Source organism: Cupressus sempervirens, chromosome 5 (genome assembly GCF_028749045.1).
Source record: "Cupressus sempervirens isolate cs-2001-9-10 chromosome 5, ASM2874904v1, whole genome shotgun sequence".
Taxonomy (NCBI): domain Eukaryota; kingdom Viridiplantae; phylum Streptophyta; class Pinopsida; order Cupressales; family Cupressaceae; genus Cupressus; species Cupressus sempervirens.
Window position 1 is genome coordinate 681,527,848 of NC_143122.1, and position 15,609 is coordinate 681,543,456.

The 15,609-nt window shown below is 33.1% G+C and overlaps 1 pseudogene across 1 annotated transcript; it reads left to right on the top strand.

Annotated features, from left to right (window-relative positions):
- The first annotated feature begins 8,753 nt into the window (after positions 1-8,753).
- On the top strand, positions 8,754-11,916 carry LOC149557775 (1-aminocyclopropane-1-carboxylate synthase 3-like; annotated as a pseudogene). The gene is made up of 4 exons (XR_016352411.1): positions 8,754-8,979; positions 9,406-9,534; positions 10,187-10,347; positions 10,828-11,916. The product of XR_016352411.1 is annotated as a 1-aminocyclopropane-1-carboxylate synthase 3-like (transcript).
- Positions 11,917-15,609: the final 3,693 nt, after the last annotated feature.

Consider the following 15,609-nt stretch of genomic DNA (forward strand, 5'->3'; position numbering starts at 1 on the left):
CATCATAGAGTTTTATTTTATAACCACAATGAAGGAATTTTTTTTAAAAAGAGTCTTTATTAACTTATTAATGGGTGCCTGTCAAAGGAAAAGCATGGTTGAGGGGATTTTACAACTATTCATAAAGTGGGGATTCATGCTAATACGACATCAAAGCCTTAAATTAGTTTTAGTAAATTGCATGAAGGAGATGATGGAAGTTTTAGATGTGAAGGTTTGCATAAGATCAAAGTTTCAAGTCAAAGATCATAACTAATAGTACCCCCAAGTAGTTCAAATGTTCTAAAATGCTTTCTTCCTCCCTAATTGGAAGATTAGCAAGAATTCAAATTTCATTCAAATTTATTGTTGGCAAATTGATCATTGCTATTAGTTTCATCTGATTTCTTATAGAGTTGTCCTTGCATTTGATAGCATTGATTAGCACATGGTCATCGTCGATCAAATGTGCAAGTTATTTGCATAAAAATTGGTATCACCATTACCATCTACCATAGACTCTTGGCACACATTGAAGTAAAGTAGAGGCAGTTAGAGCACAAAAAATAGATAACAAGAGCCACCACCATATGCCCAAGGTGAGATAAGAGGGTCTGGATACACAATTGCATTCCATGGTTATTTTTTTCCTCATTCAAGATGTGTGAGAGGTGGAACTGCCACAAGAGAAATCACAACAACAATAATGTCAATGTAGAGGCCATAAGATGATAAGGATCTACTAGAGATTACAAATGGATTGAAGCTAGGGAGGATGTAATAATGAATTTGGCTGGCCATGGCCAAAGACATCGCCAAGAAGGGTTGGAGAGGCAGTATTTTTTATTTCAATTGCGATTTAAAGATTGAATTAGGATTCTTAGGGTTTCCAATAGAGGTGAGTGAAACTATTTCTCCTAAATCATCCAATACATATTGATGGGGAGACAAGAGTAAAGAGGATCGGTAGTGATTGTTGGTAGAGTCTGTGAAGACCATTTCACATCCTTCTTCGTAGCTCTATGCTAATGTCTTTCCTTCTTCACAAATATTTTTGGCTTCTTGATTTTTGTGAAGACATAAGTTGAGATGAGTGAAGACCAAGACTTGTATGGAAGATTATGAGTAAGAAGGGAAGAGTCGCATTCTAAAATGATCACCATACCTGTCAAGCCATACAGAAGCAATAGTAAAAGGAAGAAAAGGTAAAAGGTTTAATCCCACATTGGCTATGGAATGGTAGTTTTAAATGTTTAAATAGTTTAATACATATTGTACTAAATGTATTTAAGAGATGACCTTTTTGAGAAGTGAGCTAAAGTGCAAGGGGTTAACCTAGCCAGGTTGGAGGGAGAACATAATGAAATTTTGAATGCCCACATGAAGTGACTAGATGATGACATGGTGACTAATTGGATGCACTAGACGAACTACAAGTAGACATGTGGTTGACCAAAATGTAAAATTTGACACTGACACATGGAAAGGATCCTCTAGAATGGCATGGATTTAGAGGTTACCACATGGTGATAAGTGACATGTGGCACAATTTTTCTATGTCAGTAGTGATGTGGCGGTCCCAAGATTTCATGATGATGTACTGACAAGTTGCCATGTGGTGGAGGTTAGTGATATGGCAAAGATGATGTGGCATGAATTACGAGGTGGATGACATGGACAATGGTTCCACATGTCATGATGTTGTTATTTTGCAATGACATGGCAAGGTATTGAGGTGTCATGCAACAAGTGACACAATCTAGGAGCAACACCTAGAAACCAAAGCTAAGGTGGCAATTGTAGGTCAAATGAACCAGATTTTTCCACATGGTGCAAGATTGATGGTTGTTGCTCCATCGTGAAGGAAAGATGCACAACGGTTAAGTATGGTGACATGGCAACCCAATTAGAGGCTACCACATGGTGGTGGGCCCAAACAAACGTGTCAAAATAAAAACCAATTTGGTTGTGCCATGTAGCACCTAGGTGGTAGAAGTACTGACAGATCTGGTGATGTGGAAGAAATAGGCCAATCAGAAGGTAACATTTGTCAACTCGATCAAACTTGAGTTGACCCGAATGGAAAATAAGAGGGAAAAATAAAATTACAAAATCAAATATTTAATTATTTTTCACAAAAAACACACATATAAGAAGATTTTAATAAACAAAGCTTATAAAATATAGTTTTGACCTAATGAGATTTTAATTTTCGCAAAATGAAGTGCAGACCTACAAGTCAAGACCAGGAGGTTGATTTTCAAGTTGAGATTTTGGGGTTTTTTGGTAAACAAATATATGACTATCATATACTATTGGAACTGGGAGAGAGTGAGCTTTCCATTTTTGTATTTTTTTTTGCACAAAAAGTAGTTTGTTGGATTTATTTAGTGTTTTGTCCTAGGTACTAATTTTTAAACCACAATTAGGTATAATAGTCCAAATTTGATTTTTAGGAAGATGGTGAACTGGATGTGTGCCAAAGGTAGTAAGAATGTAGTTAGGGACCAATTTTCTCACCCCCAAGTTAGTTTAGTGAAGCTTTTATCACCATTTCAGATGCATATATGATGTTTTCGTCAGAATAGGGTTCTTTTTATCATTGGGAGGAGATATTTCATGTTAGTTATACAACAATGATAATAATCATATCAGATTTTGGTTGTAGAAAAATGAGAGATGCTTTGCAATAGTAGGGAATGAAGATTCAAGTGGACAGATGTCATTTCCAAATCAAATATAAGATTTCATTTCTTTCTCTTTCTCTCTCATTGTAAGGGTTCTAGTTTTTTATATTTTTCATGGCTATCATACCATATTGGTTGCAGATTGTCTATGATACCACAAGGTTGGATCTAGAACTATATTGGCACTTTTCCTTTATATTTTCTTCTTGTATGAATAGTAGTAAATATAGCTAACATAGATAGTTCTAATCTATTTAGTGGTTTCATGATTTATTTGTATGCATCTTGAAAGTATAGTTTCAAAGAAATGAATACAATGAGAAACAAACTTCTTAGTTTCATTTTGATTCTTATCTCTTATATTAGTAATTTGCAATCTTTTTTTGGTTTAGGGACAAAGAAATTAAACCCTTTTGCATCCCCTTAAGGTTGTATGTCTCATATATTTTGTTGTTGGAACATAGAGCCAAGTAAATGCTTCTTGTATTTAATAGGGTTGTTGGTTATTAGAGAAGGATATTTTAGGAGAATGAGGTCTTTATGAACACTAATGTTTGATTCACAAAGTGATAGGATAAATCTAATATCTTGATGTATGGAATATGTCACTGGTATCATAGATGTATGTGTGTGATTTATGTGTGTGTGGTATTCAAGGTAGACAGTGCCCAAATATTGTTTGGAGATCTATTAGGGGTGAACTAGACCTTTAGGGATGAAATAGATCATGAGGGGTGTAGTAAACCCCTGATTGACCATGTATGCTTTTGATTCTCATTTCATATTTTTGTAGAGAGCTAAGAAAAGTATATATATATATATATATATATATATATATATATATCCATAACTTATTTGTAAATCTGAGATATGAAGCATTCAAAACAAAGAGCTTGTGTTTTTGTTGTTGTTTAGGGGGGAAGGGGGGTTTACCTTTATCATATGTCACTTTAGAAATTAATCTTGAATTGAAATAATTAAAATAGAATGCTAACAAGTAGTAGTGATAGACCTAACACAAAGTAATGTAAATCTACATGAATATTTTTTGGAATTTTTCATGTAATTAAGTATGTAGATGTAGTATCTTTGACTAAAATTTAAAACCCTAGAAAAGATATAAAAGAAGAACCAAAACTTTCACAAATGTATGTTCTTCAAATTTGCCCTACAAATGAGTGTAGATAATGAAAGAATGAAGGTAAAAGATGCAACAAATGATCTTGAAGGGAGATCTTTAATGTTGAAAATGCAATAAAAGATATAGCATAAACTCCTTCAATGGATTGAATGAATAAATTATTGATCTTCAATGGAGAGATATCTTGAATGCTTTGGATGCTTGAAAAATGCTTGAGGGCTTGCGAGCTTAAATTTGTGGATGCATGAAAATTGGAGAATGAGATGTGAAAATTGAACAAATGGAAGGGTTTATGTAGAGCTCAAAATTGACTAACTCTTGTAGGTCAACCTACCTAAGAATTAACATCTTCAATGTGTGTAGCCATGAGAGATGAAAAGGAGACTCAAAATACCTCTCAATCAAGGGTATACTATGCCCCTTATTAGCCCATTAGGAGCACACTAAACCCCTGACTGATCCATTAGGAATGCATTGTACCCTTAAAAATTAGCTCTTAGAACATCTGTGATCTCAAAATAGATCCTAGATCTCAATGATCGGGTATAAAATATAAGATATAGCCTTTATAGCGCAAGGACAAGATTCCAATTCGATAGATGAAGGGAATGCAGGACTAAAGAGGATAGATCTTTCCTCAAGATTAAAGCTATGAAAGCATGATCTTTAAAGAGGACCTGTTAGGTTTTAACCCAGTTCCACCTAGGAGGAAGGACATGCAAGGAGATTGATGATCTTGCACCAAGCAGGTGCTAAACCTTCGCTAAAGTGGAATGCATCCAATTTAAGATGGTATAGATAGTGATATTTTCTTTGTAGCGAGCGTATAAACTTTAAAACTTTAATGACATATTTTAGGTTAACTCTTAACATAGTTTTTCTTTTGTTGGGTTCTCTATGACAATTTGGTGTTTTATGGTGCTATTGATAATAGGGTTTAATTGACTTTGAAATTGATTTTCAAAGTTGATATGTTTGTTAGAAAGAGATAACTTTTGTCTTTAAATACAACACACCAAGACATAAATCTTAACAAATAGCTATTACACAATGCTTATAATTTAATGTAAGAAGCAAATCTAAACACTTGTTAGGTCAACCCATTGGAGTTAATAGGAACAAAATTGGTATAACATAATTCAATAATTTAAAATTTGAATTTTATCCTTCAACATGCGTCTAAGTCAGGGTGGGACGTAGATCATAAGATTGGTACAAATTGCTAAAAAATAAATTAAAATAATAACAAGATATAGAAATTTCTTAAACCACAATCAGTAATAAGGAAAATATATCATTTATACTCATACTATAGTCAAATTTTAATAAAATAAATAAATCTAATAATAATTATACAATTATGAACATTATAATAATTGTTTCATAAGGCCTCTTCCTATTAACAATCAAAAGAAACTTGAAGGGTTGGGGATCATTAACAAGAACCTTAAAAAGCTAGAAGAGAGACAAGAGATCATGGAGTAAAGGTCCAATGAGGTTCTTAGGTTTGCAGTTAGGGTGATGCATTTGGCTACATCTATCCTCCACCTCCACCTTCTGCATGTGGAGAAAGAAGGTCTCACCTCGGCAATAGGAGTGGACACCACAAGCTCACTTTATAGGTTCCTAGCCAATGACTCGCTCCAATTGATGTTGGATAAACCAAAGGGAAAGGACAATAACAAGGAGAATTAGTTCTCCTTTTCTTTTCAATTTTAGTTTTCATTATGTAATTTACTACTGAAGAATTTGGCCCTTGTGAGCATTATTTATCTTGTTGTTATGGACTCTAGAATATTGAAGTTTTTGTATATCTTATGTTACATACTATTGGTCGTTTGCTTTCTAGATCTTGGTATACTTTAATGCAAAGGTTTTTGGAATTAAAAAGGGGGTAGACTAATATTGGCCTCTTCCAGCTGTTATGCATCATTTTGTTCTTATGGTCAGCCCCCATTTTCTGACTGCTTTTAATTTTAAAAAATAATTATTTTGTAAATGTACTATTTGTTATGCACCTTTCAAACTTTATATATAAAACAAAATCTTTTAACTATTCTTTCTAACTTTTAGCTACAGTTGGTGTGCACTAAAGTTTTTCAAAGAACGTTTTTATAATTGAATATATTATTTTGCTTACTAATTCTTGAGTGTATTAAATAATAAGAAGAAAGAAGTTATCAAGGGAACATCACACTTTCCCAAGTGAATAGAGTTTAACCCTGACAATACTCTAGCGAATTAAGTAACAATAACGTAGGATGACAAAACGTATCCCTGTGCAAATATGGTTATGTGGCTAAGATCTGAAACAAAGATTCTTACGAAATATTCAGCAATATTCTCCAAACTTTGAAGTGGGCATCACCTTTACGCACATTTCTCGATTAAATAACTCAACAAAATTAGATTTTTCATCAAATATTCTATTGCTAATATTTTATTTTATAAAGCGACTCAATCATGCAGGCCTCGTGATGTATTTAATATGTGACATAATGTGGAACATCAATACCTTCATTATATTCTGAGTGGAGGACAGCTTATGTTCAAAAGTCAATAAAAGAGTAAATTATAAACTTATTCTATTCAGTCAACATTGTTGTAAGAGTTTGAGTGCTCATCTCAACAAGCGTTCTTTCGATTCCTTCCAAATCTGCAATTTTCATTGACATTATGCTTGTCCTTCATTATGACTTTTGAGAAACAACTATTGTTAAGCATTATCTGATTTAACAGTGAAAGGTGACTGGTTTTTCTTGATGGGCTCAGATTAATTTTTAACTACCGAGGGCAGTTATAAGTTCAAAGTCTCCATTTTAAAATAATTTATCTGTAACCCAGAGATTGTCTTTGTTTTTCTCAAGCATAAAATTTGCCGACATGATGTGGGCTCAAAACTGCTTTAAACTATAAGAGTTATTTTCCCAACATAAACTGTGAAATGCCAATAGCATTTATCATATATTTTTGTTGTTGATTTTCTGTGGGCAAGGATGAAACTACCCTCGGTTTTGTCAAATACCAAGTTCAGAAATCAACTATAAAACAGCAGGGAAATAAGTATCATTAGTGGATGCCTATAATGGTGGAAGTAGGACATGGTGAAAGCGAATGGAAGTTTCATGAAAAGTGGGTGACATTTCCCATACCGGTTATTTTGTTTCATTTTTTTAATTGCAGAAGAAATTGGTTTGTAACTTCGTAGGCTGTAAGAGCTATAATTACAATGATAGAAGGGGATGAGTGTTGTTAGCAAAGTTAGATTGAGAATAAGATGGATTGATCGTTTACGGATATAATAGAATGCTTAAACAACACATAATAAGTTCCAGGTTAAATATCTATTAGGAAAAATTTAAATATAATATCAAGCATGTCAGGTTAGATTAGGAGCTCAAGCATTCTATTTAATGGTTTGTAAGAAGAAATGAAGTATTGGAAATAATGTTTATATTGATTACAAATAGATAGAACTGATTTTCTAGTTCTTACGAGCATACAACATAACTTATATACCTATTTTCAAATTGAGTCCTAAAACTGTTAGTACTGAAGAGATAGAAAACTCCAATAAAAAAAGAATAGTATTCCGTTTGAGTCTTACCTCCATGAAAATCACAACTAACTATAACAGTGCTAAAAACATAAAACGATTTTTTAAAAGATGGGTTTAATTGTCTTTGAAGATATATTTTTCTTCTTCACAGATTTTACAAATTCAAACTAAATGAAGGAAAAAAGGAAAAGCTACCATATCAATCCAAATCAAGTCATATCATTCTTGCGCATTTATTCCAATAAATCAACTATCATGTCAAAAATAGGTGCCATAAAGAATGATATCTCTCTCTATTCTATAAAGGAATTTTTCTAAAGATGTGTTCTAGTCATCCAAACAATTTAATAAAATTAAAATTGTTAACCTTTCTACTGAGCTTCACATCATATATAGATTTGTCTACAAGTAAATATACTACTTTTTGAAAAAACCTTTTTTAACGTTGGAATGAATTTAAATTATTTATAATAGACACAAAGTTTGTACATACCATATAAGATTTACAAAATCAGTACTAAAATTTCTATATACTTTTTCTAAATACATTCAAGACTCTATACTTAAACTATTCACGTTCATATTATACCTTTTTCAAATATATTAAAGATCTATACTTAAACTATTCATGTTCATTTTAGTTTTATTTATAGCTTTACATCTCGTTTTCTACATATTATAGAAAATTTATTGACTTTACATTCCCATTTTCCTATAGATGTCATAGGACATAGCAACCCATATAACTTTAAACTTTAGTATATCCCAACTAATGGCTTTATTGAGTTTAAAATGAAATTACTTAGTTTACATTGCATTCTTCCTATTTTGAAACTGTAAGGGGTAAACAATCTATAATAAACTTAGAAGTAAGACATTGAAAAACTAAGCTTCCTATAAAGTCAATCTAAACAAACAGAAGAAAACAGGATTAAACTCTAAACATCTCACCCAACTGACCTTCCCATGCCATGTTCCTTAATATAAGTCAATTGAGAAAAAACACCCAAGCCGGCACTTTTGAGCATCTTGAGCAGCATAATAAGTAATGGCAAAGCAATAAGTAACCACGTGGAGGACAAACATATGGCGCGGTAAATGTGTTGTAAAATAATGTGGGCGCCTTTGAAATTAAGAAACAGGGGGCTTATTAATCCTCTTTGCCATCAGTTTCTTTCAACACAAACTGCGATGCACCGACGACACCTGGAGTCTAGAGAAAATTTGGGAGCTTCACTATATGTGTCGGTAGAGAGTGGAGGATTCAGCTTTAAGCCACGCGGTTTGTGACCTCATACAGCATTGTTAAACACTATTTATATTTGATCATTTCATGGATTGGAGAAGTGTAGAATTCAACTATTTTTTTGAGCTTGAGTTGAGCTGCTGCTTTTTTCTTGCCATTGACAATGAGGATGAGCATATGTGAGGAAAAATGTATGGGTTTAGGTCTGAATAAGAATACAACAACAAGTGTTTCTAGGAGGGCTACATGCAATACCCATGGAGAGGAATCTCCTTATTTTGTTGGGTGGGATGAGTATAGAAAGAATCCATATGATGAAAAGCTCAATCCTAAGGGAGTTATCCAGATGGGCCTAGCAGAGAACAGGGTAATGGAGATAGCCCAAATTGTTAAGCTGGTTTTTTCACATTATTGTTGTTTCTGGATTGAAGATTGCCAGAATTGTTATATTGATTTTTTTTCTTGTGACGTAGTTCATAATTTTCAGCAATGTTATTTCTAGATTGGACTGTGTACGAGTTGTAACCTTTAAGAAATGTTCCATAATATTATATAATCTTGCTTTTATGATTAAGTATGCTGTATTTTGCATCAATGTAGGCAGCCTTCCAGGGTATTCCTTAGAATAGTTTTGTATTTTGTTTTTCGGTATATATGGAGAAATAAGCATAGTTACATGTCAAATGCTTTGACACCATAGATTGGCTAAGATGGGAATCTGATGTGTACTTGCATAGTTACAGTGTTTTAAAGTGGGAAATTGACATTAATGGTTTCTACATTTGTATTGCAGTTATCATTTGATCTATTGGAAGAATGGTTGTCAAAGCACGTAGAAGCATCAATGGCATCGACTGAAAAGGGTTTATTCAAAGAATTGGCACTTTATCAGGACTACCATGGTTTAGAAGCTTTCAGAAAGGTAACATAAGACTTCGTAACATCCTTCAGCAAAATTTGTTTTGGACTGCTGATCATAATTTTCTTTCAAGGTTGTCAAATTCTAGGATGAATTCAAGGTTTGATTGTATTTTGAAATTTAAAATCCAACTTAAGAGGCTCGCTCTACTGATCATGATTTTCTTAGATGATTGTCACACTAAAGTAAAAATTCGCAACTCTGATTGAGATTTCGATCATATCATATAACTTGTGAGGTACACTATGATTATGATAGAGGAGGAAATATTTTAGGTCTGTAAAAGCATCTGTAAGGACTGTAACTTATTTCTTGAGCAATATGAATACTGATATTTTGTTTGATATACATTTCTCTACATAAGTCCTAATTTTGTTGAATGATATTCTCTTTTTTCTGTTTTCTGACATATTGTGAAGTGTCTACCACTTTTATCTATATCTTGTTGAACTTTGTTCTCTTATTCTATTTTCTAACATATTTTCAAGATTTTATTGAGCTTTAGTTTCTAATGCCTATTACATGATCCTTTATATTTTCACAACTAATTTCTACTGCACTTTTATGATTCTCTGGGCTCGTGAGCTTTTCTCATCACATGCATCCCTTACAATATTAGAATTATTGCTTATAAGAATGTGTCTTATTATTGCAGGCTATGGCTAGTTTCATGGAGGCACTAAGAGGAAACAGAGTGAAATTTGAAGCAGAAAGGATTGTAAATACAGCTGGAGCAACTGCAGCCAATGAGCTGTTAATGTTCTGCCTTGCTGATCCAGGAGATGTCTTCCTAGTGCCCACTCCATACTACGCAGGGTAAACTGTTTTTTCTTTTAACAGAACACTTAGAAACATCTCTATTAATCTATTTGTTAGAAGATAGCTTGTCCCCAGTAGACTTATAAAAGCTAAGGTCTGATACCACTTGTTACAAATAGGTTGTCATTTTACCATATATTATCATTTTACCATATATTAACCTCTTAATGTGTCTTGTTACAAATAAGTTGTCATTTTACCATATATTAACCTCTCAATGTGTCATGTTACAAATAGGTTGTCATTTTACCATATATTAACCTCTTAATGTGTCATTTTACTATAAGAGTAAAACTGTTATTTAATGTCTCATACAACCATTAGACTTATCTTGGAAACCACTATTAATCAGCATCTAATGCCTGACCCTGACCCTTAATGGATGGTATTTTCTATGTGCAAAGATGAAATTTCTTTGCTGGGTATTTCCAATAGCCTCAGATTGGTATTTTTTCTGATAATTTCTTTTCACTTCAGGTTTGACAGAGATCTAAGGTGGCGGACAGGGGTAGAAATTATGCCCATCCATTGTTACAGCTCCAATAACTTTGAGATCACCGAATCAGCAGTGATGTCAGCATACAAGAGAGCCAAAGATCTCAACAAGAAGGTGAAAGGAATTCTCATAACAAATCCATGCAACCCTCTAGGCACAACATCAAGTGCTGAAACATTGAAGATGCTGTTTGTTTTTTCTCGAAAGATGAAAATACATCTAGTCTGTGATGAGATATATTCAGGATCAGTCTTCTCTTCTCCAAGGTTTAACAGTATTGCAGAAATTGTGGCCAAAGAAAATTATAGTCCTGACAATGTGCATATAGTCTACAGTTTATCTAAGGATTTGGGCCTTCCAGGATTCAGGGTAGGGGCAATTTACTCTTACAACAAAACTGTGGTCACAGCAGCTAGAAGAATGTCTAGTTTCTGCATGGTATCATCTCAAACCCAGCATTTATTGGCTACTATGCTGTCAGATAAAGGGTTTGTTGATTATTATATTGCAGAGAACAAGAGAAGATTAGAAGAGAGGTATAATGTGTTTGTCTCGGGGCTTGCTCGGTCTGGCATTAAGCACTTGGAAGGAAATGCAGGTCTTTTTTGTTGGGTTAACATGAGTCATTTGCTTCCCTCAAAAGATCTGGAAGGAGAAGTAAAGCTATGGAAAAGGATACTGTATGAAGCTAGGTTGAATGTATCACCCGGATCCTCGTTCAAATGCATGGAACCTGGCTGGTTTAGAGTCTGCTTTGCCGATATGAACATATCCACCATGGAAATTGCCTTGCAACGGTTTGAAGACTTTGCAAGACGATATAAATCCTTGCACTAACATTACCTGATATTGAATTCTTACCTCCTTTTAACTACAAGGAGAATGGTTGTATTGTGCAACAGCCATATCAAATTATTACAATAACCTGCTAAAGATATCTGTCCTTGTCCCTAACTCTTACAAAGAGTGCTACTGCAAGAAAGTGTACATTTCAGCATGTAACTCAAAGCATTCATTATGTTATACAATCTTTGTATTGAAATACAATATTATAACTGTTTATGTGGCAACTGGCACCAATTGTTCTACAATGTTTGTATTGAAATGTAGTTTTACACTAGTCTATGCAGCAACTGGCCCGATCTGTACTGCTGTTTCTGTTTTAAGATTAATTACTGTGGGGCCCAACTGGATTGACTTGAAATTACTGATACTTTTTCTTGGGGTTGGGGGGACGGCCGGGGGATTTAATAGCTGTTTACAAATTACTGAATTAGTTTGTGGTATTTGTTACGACATTTATAATAATATGATGTTACTGATTGTGTTTATTAATGTCATTAGAGGTGGTTGTCGTTTTTTAATAATTGACCTAAAAGTATTATTTTGATTTAAATACTTTTAATTTAAATTTAATACAATATATGATGTCATACTGTTTCATTAATAAATTAGAGTTTTATGTACAATAGTCTATTTATGATTTGGATGTTACTATGATTTAAGTATGATTATGCATAGCAATTAGTTTACACATATTTTGAAGCACTTTTGAAATCTTTAAGAAAAACACACTCTTGTGAATCTAAAACATTAATTTTATCTCCTCTTCTTTTTTGCTCTCCTCTTGGAACCAAAACTTTTGAAACAAGATTACAAGCTTGAAACTAAATGCAATGCACAATAACCTTAATATTAAGAAAGAGTTTTGGCAAACAGGGTATTGGAAAAATGAGAATGACTTAAAATTGCAATATATGATTGATAACCAGGAAATATTTTCTAGGATAAGATAAACTATAATAGTGCTATTAGAGGTCAACTATAGTTTTTGTGTTGAATTTTGTAATTCATGTTTATTTTATAGTGGTTCAGAGGAACTTATATCTACATAGAAGACAATCATTGTATCTAGGCAATGCTCAAATAAATAAAGTATAGTTAACTTTGTTCTTTCAATTGAGGTTCCAACATGTCAAAAATTTTCGATTTTTGTTTTGTTGTTCTGGCATGTGAGTTAACTACTTGAAACTAAGGTTTTAGCTTCAAAACAATAATTATGCATTCTGTGAGATACTTATGCATGAAAGGTCAAAAAGTGGTCCAAAAACTGTGTGACTCATACTTGACTCTATTGCACCAATATAATTCATTCTATCAACAATAGCGATTCACAAAATGTCTAGTAGTGCTTCACAAATTTCCAATAGTTCACAAATCTCCAATAGTTGTTCATAAATGACCAGTTGGGTGCACAAATAAGTCAATGATGGGTAAAAAAGGACCAAACAAAGCCAAAAAACAACCAACTATTGGTATATAAAAGATCCACTGCTGAAATATTCAATTAAAACTAAGTGAGCCACTGTTGGATCCCCCATTTCTATTAGGCATCTTCCACTATAAGAATTCAACTATGTAGTTTCTAAGACAAATTTTTTGATCCATACTTCATAAGTAGTCGCTCACAAGAACCTATATATCCTAAGAATGACACGTGACACTCATTGTATCTAGGCAATATTAACAAAAACAAAATATTGACAACTACATAATTTACAAACACAAGTACAAAATCCTCCCCACTAAACACCATCTTGATTTTAATAACAAACACTTTTATGACAATTAATATTTCTTCATTGTCTAAAAATTATAAAATTATTTGAATTTAGTTTCTTTAATTCTTCGCTGTTTGTAAATATCCAATTTCAGACATCATACATCTATATTAAACAGAGTTTAATCTGTCTATTTCAGCTCTAATGGAAATACGAATGGCAATCTGATTCGCACTTAAAGACCCACTATTTATAAATCGCTATAGGCTAGCAATGTCCTTATTACATCATGCATGATGAAAAGTGATGAATCTTTTTATTTAATATGTAAAACGGTTATTGGTTAAATACAATCAGCTAAAAGCCTTAAAAAATAGGTAATATGGTGCTGTCATCCTTTCCCGTTCACACATTGCATGAGGTGGAAGGCTTTTCATCCATTCCTTAATGGAGGATGCAGGTGGAATGACAGAGACTGTCCTCAGATTGACTGCCATTTGAGCAGAAAATTCATATTCTATATAATGAAGATTCTGCCAAACTCTATAACAAAACAAAGAACAAGTTATACAAGCCTCCAAGGGAACAGCTGACTTGAAATTGCCTGATTTGTAGGCAGTTTTAGCAAACAGCTGCTTTTGACAGAATGACAAGTTGCGACTGTATGTAACTAAGTACAGCTACCCACTTTCTTTTGTCTTTCCAGCTTACGACGGGCCACAGCTTTGGAAAAATTAGGTGAAACAGTACGAAGAGGAAAACAAGTGAAACCCACGTAAACGTACGTGTAAGGGCATTAGCGTGTGCCATGCAGAATATACAGTGACAGAGTTAGCATGATGACTGTGATTGTGACAGAAGAAACAGGCGGCCTTTTTCACTGGCTTCTTCCCCCCTTTTGCTGTCCCTTGCTATCGAGCACTCAATACGCACTAATGGACCATGGTGAATTGCTGATGCCATGCATATGGCACCCAATACACCTTACATTGGCAACCAATGATTTCCAAGTTTCAAAGAGAATGGGTATTGTGTGTTATGAAACTTTGGCTGACTGATAATAGAAAGGAAGTGGAAACTAGTGTAGAAATTAGTTGACCCATTTCATGCAAACGATGGAATCATAGATGCCATGTCAAAGTAGAAGTTGATTGATAACATCAAATATAAAATGTTCTTTGAAAATAATTCATGACATCAAACACAAGATGTTTTTTTAAAAGAGTTTTCAAATTAGTAAGATTTCTTTTGAGTAACTCCCATTTATAGGTGTAGTCACTTAGTTGTAATGTAAGTTTTCAATATATATATATATATAGAATTCAACCATCTATCTATAAAGTTAGTAAAGATTTTGACAATTAATTGTAGTAGTTAGAGAAGAAGTTGGGAATTAAAAAATAAAAAATAAACTTAAAAGAAATAATACATGTGTAAACATTATTTGATGAACATACACAACATTGCATTATGACTTATTTGATGACCGATAAACATGTTTATTTTGGTATATATATTTCAACATGCAATGCCTACATACCATTCTTTATCTCCTGCAATGAGTGATATATAAAACTCTTGGATATAGTCTTTCAAGGTCACGAGTCACTACTAAACTAAACCATTTCTTTATGTGAAATGTTACATAATTATCCATCCTCTATATATTAATATGGACAAATCGACTAATATATGGAATTATAAGTTTGTGCCAAAAATTAGATTTTTCAAGTAGATAGTTTGTCATAGAAAAATCATCACTTAGGATATTAATTAGAAAATTAGAATCCAATTAGTCAACAAAATTTCTCTATAAAAAATTAATCCTCAATATATTCGTCACCTCATTTTTATATGTCAACGTTCCAAGGACCTTTGGAATAATATTACAACTCTTTTTTTTCTAGGTAGTGGGTTTGATCTCTACACCCTTAGATGAAATTTTCTAATTGGTCTCCTCTTCCTCTTGTATAAGAGCAAAATGAATCCACTGCCATATGCAAGATGAAGGGTAAAAACCAAAACTTGCTTCCTAATATGGGTCTAGTTAACATAAGATAAAGTATCAATTTATAACCTAAAGAAAAAGGTGATTTTTTGTAAATTACTTCTCACTCATCTCCACAAAGAGAGGGTCTTATGTAGGAACATATGCAATGTAAAAGTGAATGTAAGGAAATCAAAGTGTGCATTGAAATAGAA